Source organism: Eulemur rufifrons, chromosome 4, assembly GCF_041146395.1.
Source record: "Eulemur rufifrons isolate Redbay chromosome 4, OSU_ERuf_1, whole genome shotgun sequence".
Lineage (NCBI taxonomy): Eukaryota > Metazoa > Chordata > Mammalia > Primates > Lemuridae > Eulemur > Eulemur rufifrons.
The window spans coordinates 38,974,999-39,000,874 of NC_090986.1; positions in this window are offsets into that span (position 1 = coordinate 38,974,999).

The window sequence follows — 25,876 nt, forward strand, 5'->3', positions numbered from 1 at the left end:
GCTGCCATAACAAAACACCACCAATCTGGGTGGCTTACACAACAGAAATTTATTTTCTCACAGTTTGGGAGTCTAGAAGTTAAAGATCAAGGTGTCACAGATTTGGTTTCTACTGAGACGTCTCTCCTTGACTTGCAGATGGCTGCCCTCTTGTTGCTTCTTTACAGCGTTGTTCCACTGTGTATGTGTGCCCTGGTGTCCCTCCGTGTGTCCACATTTCCTCTTCTTAAAATGACATCAGTCATATTGGATTAGATTCCACCCATATGACTTGTATTATCTATCTTAATTACCTCTTTAAAGGACCTATCTCCAAATACAGCTACATTCTTGGGTACTGGGGCTTAGGGTTCAACACGAATTGTAAGAGAACGCAATTTAGCCCAGAACACTCTACTAATTACTTTCTGTGGAGGGCCTATTACGAGTCAGCACTTTCAAGGTACTGTCCGTTAAGACTAATTCAACCACAACTCTATAAATTAGTGTACAGTCGAAGACATGCTCCAGGTGGTAAAGTGACTTATGTGAAATACAGTTCATATGTGGCGGTGCCTGGATTTGAGCCCCGGTCAGTCTAACTTGACATTCTGTGATATTTATTTGATGGTGCAGAGGTCTTTTCTTGTCCTGGTTGTAGCCTTTCTGGATAGTTGGGCTAGTAGGATATACAACCGTTGAGCAAGTTTAGGCTGCAGGAGATTACTAGATACTTATTTAAATTGTCAATCTCACTTATTTTTTTATTTTGGGCAGTACATTTTTCTTGTTTCTTTTACATAACACTGGACCTCATCTTAGTTATTAGGTGCTACACAGACACAATCATTCACAAACTTCTCTCAACTTGATATTACTATCAGACATGTTCTCATTTTAAAAAACTATTTTGGACTCGACTATGAATAAATAAAGTATGTAAAACATGTAAATATTTGATGATTAATGTTGGTTGACTTGTATCACCTCAGTTCATTCTATAAATTCAGACAAGAAAGAAATATTTTGGACAAAATACTCAGTCTGAGATGTTAGCAAAAATAACTTAAAATGTTTATTTTATGCTACATAATGCAAAAGTAACCTAGTTAAATTATCTAAGATTTAAAAAATCAATAAACATCTTGAATTCAGGGAGAATATTAATACATCATTTTATATTGTTGCATAATGTTAAGTGTAATATACTTTGCCATTTCCAGTAACTCCTCCCTGGGCTCTGCAGAAGGAGCTCTGTTATTTTTGTCTGATGGGTGGACCCTTTTGGGAAGCAGTTTTGTAGTTGGCTAGTGGCCAATTGTATCTCCTCAAACATCCTCTGACCCTCAAAAGCATTTCTCCAATTAACTACAAACTAAGTAGGAACTAGTTGTTCATCATTCTAAGAAAATCTGTCTTCTCAAGGAACACTTTGGATCTTCCTCTCTCTTCTCTATTTTGATATTGATTTGTATATTAGTGGATTTTAATAGTTAGAGGCTTAGAAATAGTTGAGTTTCCTTGACTAGCTGGGCATTTTCTCAGTTGTTATTAGAAAATCATCTAAGTATACATAAAACACTACAGTGAAACCTCAAGAAGGTGTAATGGTCAGGAAGTGGTTAATTGATTTAAACTTGAAAAGCAAAAACTCTCACTCCTTAAAACTAGCCTTGTGTTTAAAATATTTTGTATAACTTTCCCATTTATAATAAACTTATAGTAGGCATATATAGCACACACACTGCATCTAATGTAACAAATATAATAGACTTGTCTATGCAGAGCTTTGTTCAAATGTTCTAAATTCTTAATAAATTCTGACGGAGAAACTAAATGAATGAAAAACTGAGGTCATAATACAGCTCATTTCGTACTGCTCTGAGAGCACAGTTTAGATGTGTTTTAATTTGTTTTTAAAGTTAAATCTCTGTTATCTTATTTTTTGGTTTGCTCTTTCCAATATAAGTGGAACTCAGAAAAAAAAAACAATAGGTTAATTATTTGGATTTAGATGTTGGTATCCAAGATTAGAGATTGGAATCATAGTGGCCTGCATTTGAATTACAGCTTTGCAACCTACTCTATAAGTTTGGGCAAGTTACTTAACCTGTCTTAGGCTTCTTTTTTTTTTTAATTTATTTTTTTACTGTGCATATTTAAGGACTACAACATGACTGAGCATTTTTTTCCTATTGTTAAAATGGGGATAAAAGTGGTACTTACCAATAGGGTTCTTGTAAAGACTAAACTGGAGGTAATGGAATTTGAGGACTCAGCTGGGTCTTGTTAATAAAATGGCATCCATTATTACCATCCTGCTCCATGATTACAGGAGAATTTGGTGGGTTTAGTTTGTCCCTGTTCTGTTTTCTTCTCTGTCAAACATTGACTTGGATCCTGCTAAAGGCTGCCTAATGCTCCCCTTGCCTGGATCAGACCCAGGTGAACTTCCCAGCACCCTCCACTGTATCGCACACCTCCTTTAGAAAATGAAAGTCAAGTGTAGAGACCTACTTGATTTAAATCATTGTAGTAGCTCAGGAACTTGACACACAAGTAGGAGCTTTCCAAGTGGCAAAGGAGGTAAAGATAGGAAGTTACTTACCAATATAGTTTAATCTCATGCTCTTATTCTAATCGAAAAAATGGAGAAAATGTTTGATAATATCTTATAATTAATTCTATAAGATCCATAGACCATTTTTTTGCATTCTCTGTTTTTTTTTTTCCTCCAGATTAAATTATCCAATTTCTTGGCAATCTTGTTTCTAATTCCCCACTTGGACTGCCCATCCTTCCCACAAGTTTCTTCTCCAGCTAAAGAGTAACATCTATGGTGAGGGAGGATATTGTGCTTTGAATGAGGTTAAGTCTATAATAGACTTCATCATTAGCAAGGAAAAATAATCAAAGATGTTGAACATATAACCCCCAACACAATCACCACATTTTCTTAACCTCTTCTTTGTTACATCATGTACATCAAAGCTAGAACACAGAGAGGAGAACTGGCCATGATGCTCAGCTCTCTCTGCTGCTGGGAGTACTGTGTGGCTCCTTGGTGATCAGAGAGGTAAAACCTTTTTCTGTCCTCCTATCTTCGCAACCTGTAATACTACCAGGATCATAGTCTGGCCCATCAGAGATTTACTTATTCCGATTTTCTGAGGTGATATATCCTGATGTGTGTGAGAAATGACTGCAGAGTAAGCATAACATCCACAAAAATGGATTTTGAAATAAAAAGGCTGGGGTGTGCATATTAACTCCTATGTATTAGTTTCCATTTCCTCACCTTTTTTCTTCCATCCTTCACCTCATGTGGGTGATGTTTTTGGGTGGAGGGAGGAAACATTGATACAACAGCACTTGCCTCGTAGGATTGACAATTAAGTAAAACAATGCAATGCCTGAGTCCATTGGTTCATCCATCCATCTGTCCATCCATCCATCCATCCATCCATCCAACCTCTATCTATTCAATCACTATTTATGTGAACCTATGATGTACCAGGCACTGCATAGAGTGCCCTGAAGTAGAGAATGACAGGTAGTCAGCACAGTTTCTTTTCACCTGGCCGTGTATTTCTGTGATTAAACTCCAAAGGTCTAGTCTGAGAAATGAAGCTTCTGATCCCAGAATAAGGAACAGAGTCTTGACCAGAATCTCTGCCCGTCTGCTCTGGTCATGTCTCTGACAGCCCTGGACAAGGTTGACATGCCTTCCTAGTTCTGCTCACAGGAATTGAAAGTTTCATGTGTTATTAAAACCCCCCCCCTCCCCGCCAAACCATCATTCACATGAGGCAAAGGATGGATGTGAAATGGAATGGTATATCAGCAGATCTTCTGACATTTACCCAGGGGGTGAGACTGGGGAAATAGGCATGTGACCCCTCGGTCAGTTGGTACCCCTGGGGGAGGAGCTGTGCAAAAGCGTGAAGCTTTTAGACACATCTGGCCCAGGGCAAAAATATGAAATTGACTGAGATTGGCTTCTACCTGCCTGCTTCTGGGCCTGCGATCCTTCCTCTTGCAGCAGTGTCCACTCTCCCCACAAGGTCTCGCAAAGTGCTGCCCGTTGTCCTTTGTGTTGCCCAGAAGACACTAAAAATGCTTTCCCTCTTAGGCACTAGGCACTTTTTCGAATAGGCTTTATTATTTATTATTAAAAAGTATGGATATATAATAGTTGTATATTTTTATGGGATACGTGTGATATTTTGATACAAGCATACAATGTGTAATGATCGAATCTGGGTAATTAAGATATCCATCACCTCAAGCATTTATCACTTCTTTGTGTTGGAACATTCAAACCTTCTGTTCTAGCTATTTTAGACTTTATTTTATTTAGAGCAATTTTGTGTTCACAGCAAAATTGAGAGGAAGGTGCAGAGATTTCCAGTATATTCCTCCCTCCACACATGCACAGCCTCTCCCGTTATCAACATCTCCCACCAGAGTGGTACAGTTGTTACAATGGATGACCCTACATTGACACATCATAATCCCCCAGAGTCTAGTTCGTATCAGAATTCACTCTCAGTGTTGTACATTTTGTGGGTTTGGATAAAGGTAATATGACATGGATCCACCAATATAATATCATACAGGGCAGTTTCACTGCCCTAAAAGTTTTCTGTGCTCCACCTGTTTATCTCTCCCTCCTCCTTAATCCATGGCAACCACTGATCTTTTTTACTGTCTTTATAGTTTTGCCTTTTCTAGAATGTCATATGGTTGGAATCATATAGCTTGTAGCCTTTTCAGCTTGGCTTCTTTCACTTAATAATATGCATTTGAAGTTCCTTTCTGTCTTTTCATGGCTTGATAGCTCATTTCTTTTTAGTGCTGAATAATATTCCATTGTCTAGATGTACCACAGTGTATTCATTCAGCTACTGAAGGACATCTTGGCTGCATACGTGCAACTATGAATAAAGCTGCTGCAAACCTCCGAGTGTAGGTTTTTGTGGCACTGAGTACTCAAATATTGTCATCGAAGTTTTAATTTAAAGGAAATTTCAGCTCAGAAATGGTCTGCAGGGCAGGACAGCCTCTGCTCTGGATTTACCTGGAGTCCAGCCTTTTAATACAAGGTGGAAGGATAAATAGTCAAAGAAGCTGGGACAAGTAGGAAAAGGAGGAAGTCATGCAGTTTCTCTTTCCTTTCCCTTCACTCTTTCACCTGTGTGGCATGGCACAGGTTAATTCTGAGCTAGGATTTAGGTGGCTGTTCCCGCCCTTTAATACTCATCCACCAATTTCCAAAGACAGGTGGCAGCAACCCCAGACCCTCCCCTGCACTTCCACCTTTTTGGGAGCACTGAATTAGAAGAGCAGAACTAATGCTGCTCATGCTACCTCTGTATGGCTTGCCTTGCAAAATGCCAATGGAACAATCTTTAGATAAATCACCCTGAAGAGCATTTCCCTTTGTTTCTACATCTGAAACAAACCACTTGGTGAAATTCTATCAAATGAACATTTAACAAGATATGCCAAATTACAATAGATCATTCAAGAAGTTCCACTTCTACTCTCAACCCACCTTTCCTCTGTGTTGTGAAGAAGGGCAAGATAGCATTTGACTCTTTGCTTCTGATAGAAAGGGCAAACCAAAAGGCCAATAACTGTGGGTTTTATATTCTCACTGTGCAGGGTAATGTCGATGTGCGATGTTGCCTTCCCCTTGAACAAATTTGATTTAAAAATATTATTAGTAAAAATAAAAAAGAGTCTGAGAAAAGGAAATCTTTTTATGACAACTCACTTGTGGTTTTGAAGTGTGCTTTAAATGGTAAGATCACAGTAAGTAATTTAGCTGAAGTGTAATAATTGGGTTCCAAGTGTTATGATTGATACATTTCATTGAAAATAGCACCCTGAGGTTTTTCCAAATTAAAGATGAAATCTAAATAAAACCTTAAATAACCCATGTGGAAATACTTTATTGTAGTTAATAACCAGGCAAAAATATGCTTATTTTATTTGTAGACTCATTCCAACACATTATACCTATTGTTGCTTCCATTTGAAAGGAATCACACTTGGCTTATGTAAAAATAATAGCATTCCTAACTATTAATAGCAAATAAGAGAGACATTTATGGACATTCATACATCATTTATAAATGACCCTTATGAATAAAGTGTTACAATGATTTCCATTAGCATAAGTTCTACAATTATGGCCTGCATAAGAGACACATTTTTCTTTCTTGAATGCACATATAAAAATCTGTCATTTATTTTGTTGAAATTTTATCCATAATGTTTCAGTATATTTCTGGGCTACTAAAGGACTACAAACTGAAATATCTAGTCATGGATGTGTCCTATTGGGCATGCGGAGATAAATCCCTGAGGCCCTTTAAGAAGGTGTTTCAGCTGGACCCAGGTGCTCCTTGGGTCCTAAAATGAACTTGAGCTTCCTGGACTGGCTTGGACAAACCTATAGGATTTAAAGCACCTGATGGGGACACTGATCTTGTTTCTCCCTTTTTCTGGCATTTCCGAATCCGGGATTCCTGGTACTAGCATTTCCCACTGTAAGGGATGTTCACCTGTGGAGTGAATTTCCAAGGTAGTACCTTCCTTTGACAATATGGTGAGAGAAGCAGCTCTCTGCAATGAGAATGCAAAGCAATGAGAACTGATAATTATTAAACTCCTGCTTTGCGGCAGGTATTGGATACCCATTATTTTGCTGATTTCTCATAACCACCCTATGTTCATGTACATGTTTATGATGTACCTATGAGCTGGATTTTGTTATGCTTTTTTTTCTATATGAGGAAACTGCAACTTGAAGAAGGTATATTAATTGCCCAAGACTATATATGACATGGCTGAAAGGGTTTGACCTAAACTTATGCCTGTTCTATCATACATATCCCCTGACCCTACAATTCTGCCTGAGATCAAGTTACCAGGTGTCATGGGCCGGGCATGGTGGCTCACACCTGTGACCCTAGCACTCTGGGAGGCCGAGGCAGGAGGATTGTTTGAGCTCAGGAGTTCAAGAACAGCCTAAGCAAGAGCGAGAACCTGTCTCTACTAAAAATAGAAAGAAATTAGCAGGACAACTAAAAATATATAGAAAAACTTAACCAGGCACCGTGGCGTGTGCCTGTAGTCCCAGCTACCCAGGAGGCTGAGGCAGAAGGATTTCTTGACCCCAGGAGCTGGAGGTTGCTGTGAGCTAGGCTGATGCCACGGCACTCTAGCTGGGGCAACAGAGTGAGACTCTGTCTCACAAAAAAAAAAAAAAAAAAAAGTTACCAGGTGTCTTGAGCTCTCCCTATTACCTCTGAAGATGTAGAGCCGCTTTGAACACAGGTGCACCTTACGCAGGACATTATCATTTATTTAGTCTCACAATGCTGGCAGACTTCTTGGGCTATTAGTTAGAAAGCTTGACCCAAGGACAATGCCAGAAAGGAAGCATGTCCTATAGCAAGTTAATTACCATTACACTGTTATCCCTGTCCTAGTCCTGTATCTCCTTAGCACGGTCACTCAAAGTGGGTAGGATGTTCTAGCTGTAGCAGGGCCGTTATTATCAGCTGCTACCATGGCCCCCTTTCTTGATTTTCCAAGATTCTTGAAGAGGGGAAGTGAGCTGGCTGTGGTGCCCTTTCCTCATTTCTTTCAGTGACTTTCTTACGAAGACTCTTCACTCCTTCCTACCCCATAGTTACTGGAAGCATTTGGGAAACAGAAAAAAGTTGCTTCTTCATTAAAAAAGAAGAAGAGGAGGAGGAATAGGAGGAGGAGGAGGAGGAGGAGGAGGAGGAGGAGGAGGAGGAGGAGGAGGAGGAGAAAAAGAAAAAAATTCAGAAAATTCTCCGTTTTGGAGTACATATAAAACTGAGGAATGACAGATTTTAGAAGCAGAGGGTGACCATTTGCTTTACCCTCAATATTTGCACAGATGACAAAGAGTCAGCCAGACCTAAGTTTTGATACCCTTGACTCTACCATTTACTAAATGTGTGACTTTGGGCAAATTATTACCCTCCCTTTTCCTAAGTTCTTCCTCTGCAACAGGAGACTAAGAATGGTGCCTACCTCATAGGGTTCTTGTTAAGATTAAATAAGATAATCTCCGGTTCAAAGAAAACTTTCAATAAATAGGCTTCACTATTACCGTTGCTATTATTTATTAGTTCAACTGAGATTGTACAGCTAGTTTGTAGAACTCCTAGCCTTGACCCTAGAACTCAGATCCTCTTACTCAGACCAATTCTTTCTCCTCTTTATTTTAATCCAAGACAGATTTATACTTTTGATATCAATATTGATATCAACTTTTCATATCAGCCTATAAAAAAGGTGTATACTGGCCAGAAAAAACAGGCAGAAAATGTTATGTTACTAATTTTGGCTTTGTGAAATATCTCTATTTGTTGCTTTAGAATAAGCTGCATTTGCCAGTTTACCCTCAATTACATGTTTTAGCTTTACATCAGCATTCATTCAACTCCAGCAAATGCCTGTTGCTACATATGTTACCAACTATTTATCAAAAACAGAATCAGGTTTTTTTTTTTCATTCTATTCTCTATTTTCATGCAACATGTCAGCTTGATTCACCACCTAACTGTCTAAGGGTTTGTTACCTCAAAATTATATTTTACCCTTTAAGAACAAATCAGATAATGACCTGTTCCAAAGAAAGCAATTGGAGCATATGAGTACTGATGTTGTAATTTTTAGAAGGAAAGCCCTGCTGATATCTATAAAATAAAGCTTAACTTTAAAAATAATGTATTCTTTACTTTTTTTGAGATATCAGCCTTAACCCTAAAATTAATTCCAAGGAAACCATAGTTTTTAATGATAGTGTTTTTTTCTCCATGAAATTTATTAATGCATAAAATAAAATCATGAAAAAAGAATCACTATTTTTTCCCCATAAACTATAATGGTAACATACTCTTTAAATGTCTTTAAAGATCTTTTACACTAATGATTTCTAAAGCCAAAATATCTTTTTTGTAAAGAAACAGGAATCAGAATAAAATTTTAAGGTTAACTGTGTTTATATGCATGAGCGATTATTGTATAAGGATATTAATAATAAATTACAGAGATTTATAAATAAGTTATCCATGGTAAACTAAACCAGGACTTCTAATTTCCTTTTACCTTGAATACATTGAACCATTATTTAACTATAAGCTTTTTAGCAATTAAATACAGATGATTTTGCAATTTTATGGATCTCCTTTGGAGATAAGAAAAACCAGATATCTGTTGTAGAAGGTATTAATTCTACAGCCTTTATTTTATTACCAATAATTCTTTAGAGATTTCTTGGTTGGTTGTTAAATATTACCTTAGGAATACCTGTTTATGGCAAACAGACATATCATAATTACATTCAAATACTTGAACTGAGTAGTGTGAAAGCCCTTATTTTAGCAGATCAAGGCAAACTGCATGTAAATCACACCAGACCTTCAAATAGTTTTCAAAAATCATCAGACCTGAAAAAGACCATTTATTCCACATAATTGGAATTGAACTGCTCGTTTTAACCTGAGCCTCTCTTTTCCTCGCTTGGTTCTGATCTCAACATCCCTAAGAGAATGCCAAAGCTCATCTGCCTCTAGCATATCCTGTTAAATCATGATTTTCTAAAAATGTCTTAAGAAAGAGATGGAAAATATAAAACACTGTAATTTTTGAAGCCCAACAATCTGGTACTTATTAGGTCTACTCTGACTTATATTAGTCATATTGTACATAGGGACCAATAATTATTGTTACACTTGGGTTCCTTTACGAGATAGAGGGTTGCCAATTTTGTAGTAAATTGAGTGTGTCAAAGACTTGGCTGAGGGCCAGTGTCAAAACAGGCACAGAAAATGTGTTCATACTGCAGGTGAGAGGAGACTAGACAAACTCGTATTGTTTCTGTCAGCTCTATGATAATTAATTTCAACCATATTATCTGAATTTAAAAGTGACAATTATTTATTCCCTGGATTGATTTTCTGGATGCTTTCCAATTTTCTACTCTATTTTGGAGAAAGCTTGGCTCAAATATGAACGAATCATTAAGAATTGATGCATAGGTGATGTACCTATTCACATAAAAGATGACAACCTTTAAAACATGGTTTTTAAACAACGTTAATAGAAAGGAAAATGTATATGAGAACGGACTGTAACTCTCCCCGGCACAGGTTGAGTGCCGTATGCTGAAAAGTCACAAGGGCAAACTGTTAGCAGGCCTTCCGGGCCTGTGGTAGGGGTCTCCACGCCTCCCATAAACCGGTGCTGGCTCCTTTGCTGATAGCTGTCATTGACTGTCGGGGGTCGTATTATCCCCTGCTGTTCCCCCTCCCTCAACTTCGGGGTTATCAACAGCAGGAATCGTCAGTCAGGGCTCAATTGATTATCCTCAAAATTTGCTCCTGCTATTGACTATAATGAGAAAAAAGAGTCTCGCCTCTGAATTATTCAGAATGAAAATATACACAGAAGAAATCGATACTGCACATCTGATATTAAAGACAAATTACAACAGGCATTAGAAGGGGGCTTGAGGCAGTTGCTACATACAAAGAAGAAGACATTTTGGAGATAAAGGCAAAGTGTTTTTGCTTTCTTAAAAAAGCTGTTATAGCTGTCAAAGCTTTTCAAAATGAATAGGTTTATTAATGGAGGCATTAGGGCTTCCTGGCCAGCCAGTTTCTTGTAAGTGTTGGAATCCTACTTGAGATCCCAGCTCTGTAATTTCTTTCTAAGAGTCCCATGGTCTTTTTAAGTTAATTGCAACATGCCATGCTGAAGGGATAAAATTAATGTAAAATCAGGTCAAAACTAGGACACTAACAAATATCTTGAGCTAGCCACTAGCCTTGACAGAATAAGAAAATTAAACAACCAAGGAAAAAAGTTCCCTTCTCATGACCACACAGAAACACACCTATGTTGCACTGTCGACAGAACTTAAACTCCGGAGGCTGTTATGTGCCAACGTGTGGGGAATCTCTGGTGTAGACACTTTACCCAATTTAATCTGGATTTCTGAAGAGAAAGGAGTATATTCAGAGTTACTTCAATGGCATTGAAGTGAACAGCTTGCAATTATCTGGAAATTTGATTCCCTTCGAGAGCTTTATAGAACTTCAACCCCCCCCCCCTTTCCTTTATTAACAGATAAGGTTAGTCCAGATTATCAAAAATAATTGTTTTAGCTTCTTCATTTCATCCTGGCTGTGAGGTTTTAGTCTTGGTTATTCACCTGTTCTCTTCCACAGGAGACAAATTTAGCCATTAGCCCGGGGAACCTGAGACAAACACTCGCCCCTTACTCCCCACCCACCCACAGCAGGAATCAGGAACCGGCTTGAAGAACAAGCAGCTTTATTAGGTAGGCGGTAACAATCTCCCCTGACTCCTGGTTAAAATGTCACTCAATTAGGAGCCTTCCCCTGGACTGCTGAGCGGAGAGAGACAATTCCCCTGGGATGCTTCTCTTTTCCATCCCTACTTCTGAGAAGAGGCCTGGTACCTGGGGAAATCCACTCTTCCTCTGAAATTAGCAGGGGCACTTTAATATCACAGGGCTGCACTTGGTCTGCTGAAGACAGAACTTTTAAAATTTCTTTTTGGGCTCTCTTAAATTTTCTATTCATGAGTAAAGTCACTGCTTTAAAAAATTATATATTTATAGGAGTATATAATCAAATGCATATATGTGTGAGTTGTAACTTGGTCATTTCAGGCAGAGGAATGTGCAACATCGTCTTATTTCTGCCTCGCAGCAGGTGATTTCAAGGTGGGCTTTGACATTGCTGCAGGAACTTCTCTTAGCGTGGCCTGTCTCTCAATTCAAGTTTCTGCTATTGACAATGATCAGAAGAGAGAGGAGTTCACCTCTGCACTCCCAGGCCCTGGTCTTTCTTTCTTATATGCATGTTAATCACTTTCTGGCTTCTCAAATCCTGTCACCAATTCTCCCTCCCACTCTCTTGAGGTGACCATGTCACTCCTTTTTCTCTCTCTTTAAAACTCCAACACCCTGCACTTCTGCCACCATCCTCACTCTCTTCTGTGAACTTGCTTCCCCCCTTCGGTGAGAAATATGATGCACTCAGACGGGATTTGCACATCTGCCTGCACACAGCATCCATACTCTTCCCCCCGCCCTTCGTGGCTATGGCCAGTGCTTCCACAGGGACACCAGCTTGCATGTTTCCTCTTCAAGGACACTGCTTCAGCAATACTCAACTCTTTCCTATCTCTTATCTTTCTACCAGATGATTCCCATGGGCATACAAACATGACATTGTTTCTCCTAACTTGAGACAAACAAAAAACCAAGCCAAACAAAATGAAACCTTTCTTGACCCCATTTCCTCAAGCTACCATCCGTCTTTTCCTACCTTTTCAAGAAAACTCTATAAAAAAGTTGCTTATACTGTCTCCAGGCACTCATTTCCCATGTACTTTTCCCAAATCTTTGTTCTGAAACAATTGTAGATTTGCAGAAAAATTGCAAAACTAGTACACAGAATTCCCATATGCCCTTCACTTAGCTTCTCCTAATGTTAGCATTTTACATAACGATAGTATGATCATCAAAACCAGGAACTTCCATTTACTCTTGAACTCACTGCAATTATGCTCTTTCTTGCCTCATAATGATCTCCATAACACTAATTCCAAAAGTCAGTTTGCAGACCTGATCTTGTTTGACCTACAAACAGCATTTCATGTGATTGATAATTCCCTCCTCCTCACCAATTTCTTCTTGTGGATTCAGGTCACTACCAACAAACTCTTCTTTTTTGGTTTCATTCTCAAGCCTTGCCTCTTTTCGGTGTTCTTTGCTGTTCTTCTTTATCTTTTGACCTCTTAACATTGGAATCCCTCAGAGCAGCTGAGTTCTTAGAGCACCTCTTTTTTCCTACTGTTCTGACCCACTTGGTGACCAATCAACTCTCATTGCTTTAAATACTATCTATCCACTGATAACTTACACATTTTCTATCTCCAGTTTGGACTTTTCCTCCAAACTCTGGACTCATATGTCCAGTTGTCTACTTTTACTCTTCATTTGAATATATAACAGGCACATGAAACATAGTATTTCCAAAACTGATCTTCTGACCTTCTCTGTCCCCCCAAATTATTTCTCACACTAACCTGTGTCAGTTAATGAATGGCAACTTTGTTCTTCTAATTGTTCAACAAAATTTTTGGAAAGAGATGCCTCTCTTTCTTTCCTATCTAACATCCAATTTCTCAGAAAATTTTATTGACTATTCCTTAACAATATATGTAGAATCTAGTCACTTTTCAACACTTTTTCTGCCAAGGCCCTGGCCCAAGTCACCATGATCTCTTCCTTAGATTACTCCAATTGCTACCTCACTGGTCTTCTTGCCCTTAGCCTTGCCTCTCATCTAGTCTCCATTTAGAGTAACCCTTTTAAAGCAAAAAATGGATCATGTTACTGTCCTGTTCAAAATGGCGTCCCATCTTTAATGGATCCCCATCTTGCCAGAGCAAAAACCAAAGTCCTGACAATAGCATGCAAGGCTCTACATGATCTGTCTTCCCCATTACCTATCTAACCTTGTATCTTACTACTCTTCACCCATCTTCCTCTGTTCCAGCTACACTAGCCTTCTTGCTGTTCTTTGAACATTTCAGCCTACTCCTCCCTCAGGGCCTTTACACTTGCTGTTTCCTTTTCTTGAAATGCTCTTTCTTCAGATACCCTCATGGCTGGCTCCCTCACTTCTTTCAGGTCTTCACTCAAATGTCACTTCTCAGTGAGGCCCATTTTGATCACCATATTTAAAATGACTCCTCCTCTTCCCCAAGAATCCCTATCCTTCTACCTAATTTTTAAAATTGTACTTATAACCATCAAAGTACTGTATATATTATTTTTTATTTTCTGTTTCTTTCTACTGGAATACAAGTTTCCCAAGATTAGCAATTTTTGTTTTTTATTCCCTTGGACTATTACATCCTCAGTGTCTTCCACATTGCCATGGTAGGTACACAAGAAGTATTTGTTAAATGAATCTATGATCTTCCTGTATGTTATGAGACAGTCCAGGTAAGTATTGTCATTCCCATTGTATGGAGGTAGAATAAAGCCTTCAGAGGTTAAGTAATTTGTTCAGAGCAAATGAGAAGTCTGCAATGAGAAACCCTAGTTCTCTCAACCCCAAGCACTTGGATATTTCACTATATGTGGCATTTAATTCAGGAGAGCCCATCTATCTATCTGAAGATCTTGCTGAACTTTGGTGGGCAAGGGTTATAAGAACTGACCCGAGGCAGAGGAGTGTGTTAAACTTGTTGGTGATCAGCTGACTACATTCTTTGGATCCAAACTGCTTTTCACAAGAGAGGAATTCCAAGTAAGCTTTCACTGCAGGGTGACAAAAAGGAACATTAATCTGCCAGAGCAGCTGTTTGCTCTTATAAAATACATCAGTCTTCATAATAATGGAAAATCCAAGACACAGCTCTGCTGATTGAATTGAAAGTCAACGGGAATCAAGGAATTGTCCATGTTGAATTATTAAGTAACTATTTCTAAATTAAACCTTTTGGATGAGAAGCACACTGGACTGCAGCTTGCACAAATGTATGTTTTCCTCACTTCCCTATTAAGAGAAGTTATATTAGATGCATGCCAATACATTGATCAAAGACCCAAAAACAGGTGTGTAAAATGACCATCCATCAAATGGGATCTTTGGCTACTTCACAGCAGAGCGATTTGGAACTCATCCAATGGATAATGCACAGGAAAAGGGAGAGGCTGTGCAGAGCCATAGGTACATTCAAAAGAGCATGGAAAATACAAATTGATGCTGGAATGAAACCAGAAGACATACTCAGCAGTTTGCTCATTCTAACTTAAAGTGGCAATTTGAGAGATGGGAGGAATAATTCAGGCATGTGTGGAAAAGGCCTATTTTTTTAAAAAATAAACTTTTTATTTCAGAACACTTTCAAATCTACAGAAAAATTGCAAAGATATTGTATAGAGTTTCCTTATACCCACACTGATCGCCCCCATTAGTGACATCCTACATTGTTATGGTACATTTGTCACAATCAATGAGTCAATATTAGTATTAATACATTATTATTAACTAAAGTCCATATTTTATTTAGATTACCTTAGTTTTTACCTAACGTCATTTTTCTGATCTAGGATCTCACCCAGGATATCACATTACATTTAGTTGTCATAGCTCCTTAGGCTCCTTTTGTGATGATTTCTCCGATTTTGCTTGTTTTTGATAACCTTGACAGAATAAAGGACCACTGGATAGATGTTTTATAGAATGTCCCTTTAACTGGGATTTTTCATTATTAGACTGGATTAATGTGTTTTTGGAATAAAGACCACAGAGGCAAAGTGCCAGGGAGAAATACTAGAGGGAAAGTTCTCTCATCATCTATCAAGGGTACATATTATCAATATGAATTATTGATATTGATGTTAACCTTGATCACCTGGCTGAGAGAATATTTGTCAGTTTCTTTACTGTGAAGTTACTCTTTTCTCCTCTTCGCATACCATATTCCTTGGAAGGAAATCCTTATGTGCAATTATTCTCCACATCCTTGAGGATAGAATAGTTACATACATTATTTGGGATTCTTCTGCATGGGAGATTTGTTTTTTTTCCTCCATTTATTTATTTAGGACTCATAGATCATTATTTTATCCTCTGGGTTATAATCCAATACTGCTTTATATTTTGCTCAAGTTGTCTCAGCTTTGGTCATTTAGAGCTCTTTCAATTGGCTCCTATGTCCCTTCGACATACTTCCATCATTGTGGTTTTGGTTTTACTAATATACAACACATATGTATGCATATTAATATATACTATTTTATATATTTTATATATTTAGATATGACACTATCTATATCTATATTTAAGCTAAACACATATTTATACTGATGTGTCTACTCTAATCTATTACCACATGGATCACTCTTAAGTTCCTGTCCTTGCTTATCTATAACTTTCCACACCAGCAGTGAAAATTTGGCTCCCATGGTCAAAAATTTACCCACTCACTTAATTCTGGTATACATGCATGGTGATTTCAGAATTGTTTACTCATACCATTGTGGGAAACAACTTTATCAACTAGAGTACAGCATTTATGTTTTTTGCCCTTAGTTTTATAGACTCTACTAATTTCCAAAGTTACTTAAGTTAGCATCTTTTTCCCACCATCCCCTTCAGTTAGATTGTTTTATACATTTTTAGTACATGTAGATTCTTTTGTTACATTCTGCCCTTCGCCCTGGTGTCCTCTAGCCACCTAAATGATTTTTTAAAAAGTTGCATAATTAAGGTTTATTCTTAATGCTGTAAAGTTCTATGGGTTTTGGCAAATGCATAGTGTCATGAATTTATCATTAGCATATTGTACAGAATAATTTGCTGTTTTAATAGCTGAATAGCTTCACTTATTCACTGCCCTCCAATCCCTGGCAACCACTGATCTCTTTACCATCTCCATAGTTTTGCCTTTTTCCAAATGTCATATATTTGGAATCATACAGTATATAGGCTTTCAGACTGGCTTGTTTCTGTTAGTAATATACATTTAACATTCATCCATGTCTTTATATGGTTTAATAGCTCATTGCTTTATTATTGATGAATAGTATTCCATTATGTGGGCATACCACACTTTATTCATCTATTGAAAGACATCTTGATTGCTTCCAGTTTTGGGGGATTATAAAAAAGCTGATATAAACATTTATGTGCAGATTTTTATGTGGACATAAGTTTTTAAATCAATTGGGTAAATACTTAGGAGCATTGTTGCTGGAACACATATTAAGACTATGCTTAATTTTGTAAGAAACTGCTAGACTGTCTTCCAAGGTGGCCGTACCATTTTGTTCCCCATAGACAATGAATGAGAATTCTTGTTGTATCATATCATAGCCAGCAATTGGTATTGTCAGTGTTTTCTTTTTAATTTTAGTCATTCTATAAGATGTGTAGTGGTATCTCATTGCCATCTTAATTCACATTTCTCTAATAACAAGTGATGTTGCACATCATTTCATATGCTCATTTGGAGAGGGTTTATTTTTAAGAATATAAAAATCCCTTTCTTGATATAAACTGGTTTTCCTGTGCAGTCAGTTTATTACTATTTAGGCTAAACTTTTAGAAATTGAGACAAGGGAAATTTTTAAAGGACTTTTTTCTCCCTTACAATTTTAAAATGGCTGAAAATAGTTCTGACATTACAAAATGAGTAACTAGGAGATGGCAATGTCCTTAGTGACAATAAACCTATTCTTTGTATAATTATTTATGATGAAGTTGCATTTGTATTCCAGATAATATTAATTTAAAAATTTTAGGTAAAATGTATGACTTTTCAATGACTTCCCCCAAATGATTTATAGAACTCTGCCTCACCTCTGACTCCCATTTTTGCACCAATTAAAGGGCACTGGACAATTTCAAGGGCCACCACATAGACTTCCGATGCTTCTGGCTTTAATATTCTGTGCTAGATTCACAGAACTCTTTTACAGATGCTAAGCATTCAATCCTGAAGGCTCCACTTCATCATCAGGTAATTAGTATTTTCATTAACTTGCTTATTGTCAAGGAAAATGAGCCTTGATCATCTAATTTTTCCTCAATGAGTTGAATATTGTAATATATCTATAATTAATGTGCTTTATGCCACAAACGTGTAATGGAGTGGAAATCTGAGGCTGCTCCCAGCAGTCACTGTCAGTAAATGTTTGATGAATAAACAGAGACTTTCTAATGGGAAATGGTGGCGACTTTTATAAGCAGACACAATAAAGACTTTATTAACATACTTAAGAAGCATTCTGGGAAATAGAATTGAATGCATTATTACTGTAGGCTCCTTTTGTGAAAAGTAAATTTTACTGTCCCCATAACAAATGTTTACTTGTTTGATGAAAGTTGTAGCATCAGTATTTTATGGTGTATTCTACAATTTAATACAATGAAGCTTAAATTAGCTACATATTCCTTATGGATTTGAGATCATGAAAAATAAAAGCTACCAACAATTCTGTTAATCATTTGCATACCTGGTTTACGCGGAAAGGAAACAATGTGCCTTTCTCAAGATTTTTAAGAGCCCAAAGACCAATTTCAAAGTATTTATGCTAGCTAATAAATACAAGAAGTAAATATGGATGTGTGTTTAGTTCCACATATAAAGAGTCTGATTTTAAATGGTAGGTTAAAAATAAAAGGCAAAATGGATTAAATTTATAGTGTATGTCTGCATGCTCTAATGTAGACTCTAGAGACGTGAATTTCATTGTATCAACATGTTTTTCTTTGCCTATGGAAACATATGGTGGCTGAAGAATCACCCTTTCTTCATTATTTCGTAAATAAAATTGGAAGGGCAGAAAGGGAGCCTGTCCATTTTTCTGCCTTCATTCTAAGGATGAGACACTTGCAGTGGGAAAGTTTTAAATGATTTCCCCATGGTTTTATAGCTCAAAAGTGACAGCAAGAACCCAAAAACTTTACTTTTCTCATTGCACATTCTCCGCTAGGCATGGATTTCTAAGTGGTCAACACTTCCACTATTGTCACTTGAACAACTCTCATAAAGCTGTCCCCAGTACCAGGGGGCTGGCACCCTGAATCTCTTATGGACATACAAGAGTCATTTTCAAGTCTTCCCTACCTTGGTCCAACCGTGGTTCTAAGCATTCTGCAAAGATGAAGAGAAGAGAAATAAATTCGGGTAAAGAGCAGCATAGGGTAACATTCTAACCATGGCAAGCAGGGAGCCAATCTGTCCTTTGCATTGTAGACAAAATGATTTCCTAAACTGAAAATCAGATTATATTATTTCACTGCTCAAACCCTCCAGTGACTTCCCATTGCTCTTGGTTTAAAGAACAAACTTTGCATAAGGGCTACAACCTCTGCCCACATCTGTAGCATTACCTTATGGCATCTACCCACCCCACTCGCTGTGCACAGCCACGTGAGTCTTATACCAATTCCTCAAGTACATCAAATGCTCCCTCACCACAGGGCCTTTTGCTGTTGTTGACAACCATCCCCTATTCATCTTCCAGAATTTGGTCCAAACATCATTTTCCTGAGGAAACCTTCTCTAGGACAGTCCCCTGTAACACAATTATTCTCTACTCCTTTTGCCTTTTCAGCTCCCAAATCAAACCATATTTTAAAAATTCTTCTCCTCAATATCGCTCCAAACTTTTCTCTCCTTTCCACTCTGCACAGTGGCCTAGATTTTCACCTCTAGCTTGGACGATTGCCTCGGCCTCCCAAGGGGTCTTTCTGCTGCCAATGACTGTCCTCACCAATCTGTCCTCTCCTACCCCCAAAGTTGTCCCTTCAAAGATTCAATGTGACCATGCCACTCCCCTATTTAAAAACTTTTTAATTTTTATTTTTGGCTAGCTATGGCCTCCTGGATGAAGTTCAAACTGTTAGGACTACAAATAAAGCCTTTCACAATATCATCGTGACTTATACTTCTAGCTTCAATATTAGTTATCCTGCATGCACATCCTAAACTGCAGTCATTTTGTTCTTTGTTGTTGTTGTTATTTTTGCTTTTTATTTATTTTTTGACTCATAGAAATGTTTATATTTAAAGTGCACAACAATATGCTTTGATATACATATACACTGTGAAGTGAGTACCACAATTAACACATCTATTACCTGATAGAGTTTGGGGGGTGTGTGTGGTAAGATCACTTGAGATCACCCTCATAGCAATTTCAAGTATATGTTATTATTAACCATAACTACCATGTTATACATTAAATCTTTAGAACTTATTCATCTTATAAATGAAATTTTGTATACTTTGACCAAAATCCCCCCATTTTCCACCCCTACCACAGCCCCTGGCAAACACTTTCCTACTGTCTAGATTCCATGTCTAAGTGAGATCATGCAGTGTTTGCCTTTCTGTGTCTGGCTCGTTTCACTTAGCATAATGTCCTCTAGGTCCGTCCACATTGTTGCAAATGCATTTCCTTCTTTGTAAGAGCTGAATTATATTCAACCAGTATAAAAATAAATAAGCCAGTATATAAATAAAACAAATTTTATTTATCCATTTATCCACCAGCAGACAATTGATGGATAAGTAAACAACACTTAGGTTGTTTTTATATCTTGGTTGTTGTGAATAATGCTGCAATGAACATGAGAGTGCAGATGTCTCTTCAAGATACTGATTTTAATTCCTTTAAGTATATACCCAAAAGTGGGATTGCTGGATCATATAGGAGTTCTATTTTTAATTTTTTGAGGAACCTCCATTCTATTTTCCATAATGACTGTACCAATTTGTATTCCCACCAACAGTGTACAAGGATTTCCTTTTCACCACATCCTTGTCAATATTTGTTATCTTGTATCTTTTTGATAATAGCTATCTTAACAGGTATGAGGTGATATCACACTGTGGTTTGCATTTCCCAGATAATTAGTGATACTGAACACCTTTTCATATATCTGTTGACCATTTGCAAGTGTTCTTTGGAAAAATGTCTATTCAGGTACTTTGCCCATTTTTAATGTTTTTTTTTTTTTGCTATTAAGTTGTATGAATTTCTTATATGTTTTGGATATTAGCTGCCTATCAGTTATATAGTTTTCAGATCATTTTCTCCCATTCCATATGTTGCTTTTTTCATTTTGTTGATTGTTTCCTATGTTGTGCAGAAACACTTTTTAAGGGCCTGACATTATGTATATGTGATTTTGAGACAGAGTCTAAATTATATTAATATGTGTTCTCTCACCCCATCCTTTATTTATGACTCTGGGCAAGTTGCTCTTTTCTTAATGTTAGTTTTCTAGTTGTGTAATGTAGATAGCAGTGAGTATCAAGGGTGTGGTTTTCAGGGCCAAACTGAGGTATAAAATGTCCTGTAAGTGAACTCAATCATATTAGGTTCTTGAAGTACCCTTTTTGATATTTCTCATTTTTTCTAAATTCCAGAAAAAATTCATCTGATTTTTTAGAAGCTGCAGTCTGGTTTTTAGTAGATGTGATATGGATAAAATGGATCAAATCACAAGAATTTCTGAGTTACATTGAAGAGACATTTATAAATATTTCAGTCAAACTATTGGAAACTAGAACTTCCTTATTTTGAACTTTTAATCTTGGTCTAAGTTTTATTGTCATATTTATTCCTTATTGTCACCCTTTCGGTCAACATAATCTAAATATTACTTGCATTCTTACTCCATTTCCAACGTGTCTTACACATCTTTACATATTCTATGCAACTTTTAACATACAGCTTAACCTGTTGGGACATATGGAAAACACTGTTTGAACGGAATTGAACTCTTTTAATAATATCCATTCTTGGGGTTAGAGGTAGGGTTTTCTGGGTTAGGAGTATGACATTTATGTTTTTATTATGCTTTTTCCATATTTAATAAATATAAGTTTATGCATATGTTCACAAGCAGAATTTGAGAGGAAATACAAAAAATGAAGAGTTTAAGGAGCCCATTAACTTGGGTGGTGTTTGACCTATGGTAGTTTATTTTTAAACCTTTTACTATTTTCTCCAAATGATCCATGAAAATCATTAGCAAGAGCTGTGTAAGAATTCATTTTCATTATTATTCTGAATAATGTCTGCCCTTCTTTCACCAAAGGAATGTTGGTTCACACCACCAGCATATTACGGTGGTGGAAGGCTCAACCGTGCCTGGTTGGAGGGCTGTGAGAAAGAAATAAGAATGTATGTCCTCACCTGGTATATTATAGGCCTTCAGCAGAAGTCTCCACTCTTTGCCCTGTTCTCAGGACATTTGAACTATGATTTCTATCAAAGCTTTCAGCCAGAGTAATTAAGCTCTAATATTAACTTCTTAGAGAGTGGATGGCTGGTGCCTTTTGTTGAGCACAGGATTGGGCAGCTACTCTGAAGTTCTGAGTGACCTTCTCACAGGTGCCGTAACAGGAGCTGCTAATATCCTCCAGATGGGATTGAACCAGAACATGGAGAGAGGTCATTTCAACTCTGCCACTTGGCAGTTCTGTGGCTTCTGACACATTGGTTAATTTCCCTGAGTCACTATTTCCTTAAATGCAAAATGAGACAAGTGATGGGGTTGATGGGAGCATGAGAGATAATTTAAGGCAAGCACCTAGCACAGTGCCCAGCATAATCACTTCTCGATAAATGACAATGCCTTGCTCCTCTTCCTCCTTTTCCTCTCTCTTCATCAAAAGAATCAAGAGCCAGTAGGAGCCACAACTAATCTCTTAACTCAAAAACTTACTTTTTAAAAATTAAAAAATGGGCATTTTAAATACTTTTAAAAGAAATTAGAGATATTGACCAAAATAAAGAGAGATGGTACAAATGTCTGTCGTCTTTATATCTTGTACACAGTTATGGCTGGAAAATCAAATTATTGAGAGTCACACTGTAAGAGAATTTCAAGGAGCAAGATACAAGTTTTAAAAATGGAAGGTATTTTTGTATATTTACTTGCTGGCAAGAGATGCAGTTTTTGCCTTCCAAAACAAGAAATAGATTAGAAAACACAGTGAGTTTGTTTATGAACTCAATTATAAAACTGTTAATACTACCCTACTTAAATTGCTTGCCTCTTTATAAATATACTACCAAAAATACAGTAAAAATTTTACTTTCACATAATAATATGTGAAGAGATCACTGATTGTCCTTTTCCCCTGAGATTCAACTCAACAATACATTTCTGAAGTGTAATTAAAGCATTGGAAGCAAATAGACAAAAGTTCTAAGAGAATATAGTTTAATGACCTGTGGGTATACGTAAAGCAGATTATGCAGTCCACATAAATAGAAATATATAGATAGAAATATGTAAAAATAGAAATATATAAATAGAAGAGCAATAATGATCCTCCAATGACAAAAAAAAAACTATGTGTTACTTAGTTCCTTTTGAAATTATTTCTAAATGATTGTGCCGGATTTTAATGATTACATTTTTTTAAATTTTTTATTTCAGCATATTACGGGGGTACAAAAGTTTAGGTTACGTATATTGCCCTTGGCCCTCCATCCCGCCCCCATCAGAGCTTCAAGCGTGTCCATCCCCTAGACAGTGATTACATTTTTGTTTTAACTTTTTATATTTAAACAAGTTCAATGATACTAACATAGAATTCTTCAAGAGACTAGTACTGAATAGATTCACAATTTAAAATGTAAAACTCATAAAAACGTTTAAAAATATCTAAAATAAAAGCACAGAAGATATGATTCTTTATTTTGCTGCATGAAGACAGAGGGGAAGATGACGTGGGCAAAATAACCCACGTAAAGGCGTCTGCATCCTAAGGCGCACTGACACTTCCCTAATGGACTACAGTGCACATAAGAATAGTTACTCATGTGGAGAAGGCATTGCCGAGGTTAGAACTGAGGTCTCTGGTTTTTAATGGAAATGTTCCATGTCTGAACTAAAAGAACAGCTTCCTAGCTCAAGCATTAGGGCATCTGTCATACTTAACTTAGAATAGTTCAGGAGTTCAGTAAAATATCAGATAGAGTTCAGCACTTTTATTTCTCAGGGTATTAAAACTATATATAATAAGGGGAAAAAAAGGGCTGTGATGAACTACTCAACATTGCGGGTGGAACATCAAAGAGGTTAAACTGAGAATTTCTGAAATCTCAGGAAAAAATTTCCCCCTATTATAGGTATTTATTTTTGTAGGAATTTTTGGGTTGTCACTACATGCGTGCTCCTGAAGATGCTGAAGTAAAACATAGGCTGAACCAGAAAGTGGAAGGCTTGAATATATTTGATTACTTAATTTAATAAACTAAGTTAATGTATTCATTTATTTTTGGCTCCTAGGCAAAGAGTGCAAATAGGTAAAAGTAGGATCTTTGACAGAGCAACTGGTTGTTACATTGTATGGTTGCTTTCTCTGTGGCTAATTATGGGAAAACACATCTTCTTAAGGACGGGGCAGCAGTGGGGCGTGTGGCTTTCCAGTGACCAGGAACCTCAGGAGGGAAGCTGGAGGGAATGCAATCCTGGGGAAAGCATGCGAAGTACTTAGGGCAGCAAATGCACAGATTAAAAGACTGGATTTTCTTGGTCCATTAAAGCTGATGAACATACTGTCATCACCCAATAATAAGTTTTATTCTTCCGGCCCATCAGTGCACTAATTCCTGAGAGTAGTTAATACACTTGGAGAATTTTGCTTAATAAGCAGGATTTTTTGCAGAAGAGACCAAAGTTGAGAGGGAGGTGTTGGATCAATGAAGGGCTGATGGCAGTTTAGGACCTCGGCTAGAGAGCTTGGGAGAGGAATGCGGGGAAAACGCTTAGCATGGAGGTTATAATATGTGATCGTTACTATGCTATCTGATTTTTTGAATCTACAAACTGTATTTCACACTCCTGCCTCATTTTTAAACTTGTGAGCACCCCAAGGTTGGGTGGCAATATTAAGACTTGCGGGGCTGGAGTCACCTAGCTGACTTGGTGATGTCTTTTCTTCCTAGATGAGATGATGTAACTCTGCTTTTAACCCCACACTTGCCCACTGCAAGAGGATGAGGGATGGAGAGGGAACATCTGGAGTTTATTTGGGGCCACATTGAGTTGGTACCTTGAGCTTCCTAGGAAGAGTCTTTGCTAGAATGGTCTGGACTGCTGGGGCTGGGGCATTCTTATTTTCCTTGTGGATGTCTGTCTCCTATGGATGCTGCATTCTGTAGTTTGAGATTATCGATGATTATCATGGGAGGGGAGAATGTTTTTTTCTCAGAATCGAATGCACACAGAGAACGCCACATGATTCACAAATACTTTTCTTTGATTTGTCGACATAGCAAGTCCCGAAGTGCAACTATGGGGAAGGTCAGAGGAGGAGGATCAATCCTTCCACCCAATAAATAGTGGCCTTGCTGCTGCTGTGACTCCCTATCTGACTGGATCCTTTGCTCGGTAGAGATTACATAATTAATGTCTTGAGAGAGCTGGAGAGATGTGGTTGAGTGATCTGGGAAGAAACACAAGAGGATTTGGATGGACTTTCAAAAGCCGGCTCTTTGAAATGCTCTGAGTTTTCCAAAGCATCAATTAGCTCAGCTAAAAATGCAAATCAAAGAAAACTTTCTCGATCTTTTAAAATATTAATTCATAACTCAGTTTCCCGGCCCATCTTTTAGGTGTCCCCACCCCCTCTTCCCTCATAAGTGTGGTAAGTTTTTGGTTTACTTATTATTTTAGGAGGATGGCTTTTGGGGGGAAAAAAGCAACTATTATTTTTGAAATAAATGTACCCAGAGAGCTTTTGAAGAGAAGCATAAAACACAACATTACACGATAATTGAAAGTTTACATAAATTTTAGCGGCTGAAACACTAAAGTCAAACAGGCATTGGATTTAGAGTATTGTCTCAGGCGTGTAATAATTTTGTGTCCTTGAACAAGTTTATTTCTTTGAATCTCCTTTGCCTTACATGTAGAATGGGGTGATGATAGAATCAACTTCTGAGTGCTGTTACAAGGGATAAATAAATTTAAAATGCCTGACAGCTGAGAATATTTTATAAAATGTTGGCTATTTTTATAATTGCTGTTATCATTATTTTTATCCTGTTTTGTTTTCCCCTCTATTCTGAAATTTTCTTCTTTTGGTTTATCAAGGAGGAAATTGAATTGAACACAGACATATTCTCCTGTCCAGTTTTTATCTTGCAATATCTCTCGTGACCCACATTATCTACTTTCACAAATTTCTGCTCTGCCACTTGCAAATCATTCCAATAAATGCAGAGCCTGTGAAGCACTTTGCCACGTACATAAGTTAA